The sequence below is a fragment of the Ruditapes philippinarum genome, unplaced genomic scaffold (assembly GCF_026571515.1).
Source record: "Ruditapes philippinarum isolate M1 unplaced genomic scaffold, ASM2657151v2 ctg393_1_1_1_1, whole genome shotgun sequence".
Taxonomy (NCBI): Eukaryota; Metazoa; Mollusca; class Bivalvia; order Venerida; family Veneridae; genus Ruditapes; species Ruditapes philippinarum.
In genome coordinates this window covers 433,953-438,694 of record NW_026854713.1, presented here as the reverse complement: position 1 = coordinate 438,694, position 4,742 = coordinate 433,953, and the positions used below count along the sequence as shown (strand labels likewise).

At 30.9% G+C, this 4,742-nt stretch overlaps 1 long non-coding RNA gene across 1 annotated transcript; it reads left to right on the top strand.

Moving 5' to 3' along the window:
- Positions 1-797: 797 nt before the first annotated feature.
- LOC132740850 (uncharacterized) lies at positions 798-3,669 on the top strand. Its single transcript, XR_009627217.1, has 2 exons — positions 798-1,370; positions 1,414-3,669. It is a non-coding gene; the product is annotated as an uncharacterized LOC132740850 (long non-coding RNA).
- The last annotated feature ends 1,073 nt before the right edge of the window (positions 3,670-4,742 follow it).

Sequence of the window (4,742 nt, the reverse complement as noted above, 5' to 3'; positions counted from 1 at the left end):
TATGAAAATATTTTGTCAATTTTTGTTTTAAATTTTAAGAAAAGTGTTTGTAGGTAACACACAGAGATTGTTCATATTAAGATTAAGATTAAGTTTTATCAGACTGTATTTGAAATGCTGTTTTACAAGATTCGTTTTATCTATTTAAGAGTGCTTCTTGTATTTAAATGCAATATATTTATGCATGGATAGATTTTATCATGTTATTTTAATTTTTTAGGTTAACTTAGAAACGCTTTTACTTGAGTTATAGAATATAAAGAAGGTAAAAGGAACAATCTTATGTTGTAAGACTTGATATTAAAGGAAAGTTTCAGTAGTTTATGTCAAATCATTTAAATGTTTTATATGTGAATTTGACCAATATTGTGTATGAAAACTAATTAATTGGTTATGATCTCGATATGCTATTAGCTAGAAAAAACTATGGTAGTTATTTCCCTTTAATTATATGAGCAGTTTTGTCCAGTCTCAACTATACTAGTATAAAGCATTTGTTTTGTTAACTGAGAGCAAAGGTTTGAAATAAGCCAATTGCTGAGCTCCATTTTTGAGACTGATCTCATTTTTTCACTTTGTTGTATGATTTTACAGACTGGTGCAGAACTTCTAGGAAATAAAAACTTGATGGGAATTTTTCATATTAGAAGCATTATATTTTTAGTCATTATTAAAAGATACTTTACCTGAAAATATTGTAGTTAATATTAAAAAAATTACAGAAACATATTTTTTTTCATTTTTATTTATTTTATTTCATTTTTTTTTTTGGGGGGGGGGGGGGGGGAGGTGGGGGTTTGGGAGGGTATGTATTATTCATTTAGTGTTTTAGTTTGTAAAGACATTGCATATGGGATCTCTTGCCTTTAGTTGCCTTAATATTAAAAAATGGAGTGTGCGATTAGATGGTAAAGTGCCACTGCATTAAGATAAAATAGTAGATACTTTTACTTGCAAAAAATTAAAAGGAACTTGTTGTTGTTTGTTTTTTTTCCATATAATTTGGGGATATCTAAGACAGAAACATTTCAGAAATCTTTTGGCTAAAGTGCAGCTAGGGTACCAGTCTATATAACAGTATAACAACTGTATAGCAACATACTTTGAGAGACAAAGATGTTGTTTACAGAGAGGTGTTACTCTGGAATAGTTAGATTAAATATGAAGTTAGAAAATAAACATGCAGCATGTTGATATATGTTTTGTTTGATGAGAACTGATGTTTTAGACTGGTTTAATCTTTACCTGCTATATTATATATATATGGACTTGTCCACCAGCTTCCTTCCTTTTTAGCAACTGCTCTTTTATCAGTTTTATAGATAACAAGATGAAAGCTGAATGTTAGTCAGGTTACAGTGTAAAGTCAGGTCAGACTGCATGTATGTTAGTCAGGTAACAGTGTAAAGTCAGGTCAGACTGCATGGATGTGCTGGCTGGAGTGGCACAACACTGCTGGCAGAGGCTAATCATTATCAATTACAAGGGATAAGGGTTAAAATAATAACAAAGCAAGCTGGTATTTTGATTGGCTACACTTACTTTTTGTAATTTATTGTCAAGTTTGTGCAATATGTAATAAGAAACTTTGTATTTTAGCCATGTGATCAAATGCTGTATCAGATTTCTTTTCTTTGTTGTTTTTATGTTAAAAAATTTAATCTATCATTTAAAAACAAAGGCTGTAAATCAGACTTTAAAAAGAAAGAAAATAAAAAGACTACTAAGGTAAATCTTTGGGTGCCCTAAATCTGTCCTGACACCATGTCTGTTTATTTCACAGTCTTTTAGATGATAGTTACAAATGTAAGAAAGAAAACAAAATAGCATATTTTTAAACATCAAAGTGAATTTGATTTATCTGTCAAATTTCTTTAAGTTACACATGGATTATTAGAATATATAGTGTATTAAACTAAGATGTGGTAATGCTTAGGGTAATGAATCATGGCCACTGGCAGATATACGAATATTGTGAAGTTTTATACAACATTCCAGTCTTTGATCCTCCTGAAATAAAGTGTTTTTGTAGGATTATGCAAGTCTGGTCACTAAAGAAAGGTTTTAGTGTAGTTGTGCAATCAGGCAAACTATTAGTATGAAAAGTTTTAATGTAAAATATGAACTGATATGTTTACTTATGCATTTTTGGGGTTATTCATGTTATTGATATGGAGTGATAGAGTGGGGTATCTTGATAAAGTACTAGTATGTCTAATGTTTGTAACTATGGGGTGGGGTATCTTGATTATGTAATATTGAATGATGGGATGGGGTATCTATGTTTGTAGCAGCTTAAAGCTTTTTATTATTACCAAGTGATATTTTTATGTATTTTTATTTTAATTCCTGTCTGAGTGCTATATGCATGTGTTCAGTTACTATACTTGTTCTTATGTTTTTATTTTATTTGTATTGTAACTTTATATGTGAATGTCAAAATGTGATATATTGTGCTTTCTGTGTTTTTTAAGCATTTATGCTTTTTAAGAATCATGCATGTAAAGTGTCAAGTTAGACAAATCATTGTTGTATGCAGTTCTGCTAAATGATAAGACCAAAAACCATAGAGATGTTGTCTTAATATTGAAAGTTCCTAATATTGAAATAACATGGTTTCAATAGTTACATGCTCCGGTTTTAACAGTGAGTTGGTCCTAATAATTATTAGTCTTACTTTCAAATGTGTAGAATGTTAAAGTGGCGTCCTGGCCGATTGGTTAACGCATTGGACAAGAAATCTAAGGATAGCTAGCTGCAAGGGTTCAAAGCTGTCGGGGGGCAAGTCGTCATTTCCTTAAGCAAGAAACTTTACACTTATAAATAACATTGCTCAGTTCTGGCTAGTTTCAGAAACTAGAGATTTCGAGAGTGTCTCAGTGTGTTTATAAGCTAATAGCTTTCAACTCGATCCAACTAAAGTAAATTCTGTATAAACTAAAATAGCATGTTTTTTAAAGTCATTTTCATGGAAGGTTTGAAAGGTTGAGGTCATATACCGGTGCATGTAATAAGAGAGAACGTCATATAGAAATCTTGTATCTATCACATGTATCAGGCTCTGTCAAAGCGGTGTTGTGTAAAATATGTAGCCCTATATTATTTATGATATGCGAGCTAACTTTGATTTTCCGATACATACTTATATCACTTACTTTGAAGATAATGATGCCATCTTTGTTAAAGACTTAAGTACATTATAGACATTTACAGTTGTCTTGGCAATGAGCCAACTATATGTAAACGTATACAAAATGTGTATGTTATTTATGTTCTGCATTTCCAAGGAACCTATCATATATATATGAGCAGCGTCATGACAAAACCAACATAATGGTTTTGCGACAAGCATGGATCCAGACCAGCCTGCGCATCCGCGCAGTCTGATCAGGATCCATGCTGTTCGCTTACAAACCCTATTACAAGTAGAGAAATTGATAGCGAACAGCATGAATCCTTATCAGACTGTGCAGATGCGCAGGCTGGTCTGGATCCATGCTGGTCGCAAACGCACTATGTTGGTTTTGTCGTGACGCGGCTCATATATGCACTATGAGGCACCTATCATCACTATACAGTGACATATTTATTTTGAGAAATGTATCTTTATAGAACAAATATGGTATTCTTCTCATGAAGAACAAAATGATTTCTTTAAATGTGATACAGTATAGAACAAATATGGTAATTTATTAAATTGAACTAACATGGCTTCATGAACTTTCAGACACACGTTTTGATGTACCATTTTATTTCTGATTATATAAATACTTGCCATTATTTATTTTTAAAACAGTTTTGCTATTGTGGTGATGATGTATATGTCTTTTGTATATTTCTACTTATTCTGGACTGTGTCAACAAGATAACCATATCCTGGTTTCTAATTTTTAAAATGTAGACTGGTTTGAAATTCTTACATTTAATTGGCTGATGCAGATACTTAGTTTGAAATCAGCCAATGAAAGAGTTGCATTTGTAGACTGGTCTCCTATTTAATTTATTTTTGTATGTTAAGTCTTTGTAATCATCTTAATTTAAATTCAATTTTATCTAACTATGTCCCTTGAAATGTCAATGTTCTATATTAATTTATAATGAATTATCCTTTAGAAAATAAGTCATTTATTTTATTTTACTTTACACTTTGTGTATAAAAATTTCTAAATTTACTTTGCAGGGAACAAAACAGGTGGCTTGTTTTGTGAATTGCATACAGTTGTAATGAAATGATTTTTCTCTATTAGTAAACAAAGATTTCTAATATTTTGTAAGAATATAACTATAATATCTTCTTATGATTTTTTTGGGTAGCAACTCTCAGTACTATCATTTTATGGCAAGATATTCTGTTCATTACAAAGTTAGAATATGGGGAGACATAGTTTAGAATGTTAGAAATTTATGTGTGATTGAAAGACTAGGTAAAATTATTGTTGTAGGGCAGTGTTATAGAGTATAAGTTTATATTACTGATACAAGGTCTGTATATTTGTGGATACCTTTCTGTTTTATCCTTTGATGATAAAAAATGTTCCTGTACACCATAATTGAGACTGGAAATTTGTTTTTTTTATGTAAAAGTCAATAAATAATGTCATATAACATATTCAGTCTTGTTTGTTGTCGATTGGTTCAAGATTTAAGTTTGCATATTTTGATGTAGGAACAAGTTTCATTTAAACTTTACATCATTTAAGATATACCTGTATACAGCATGTTGGGTCTCCTTGGCCAAGTGG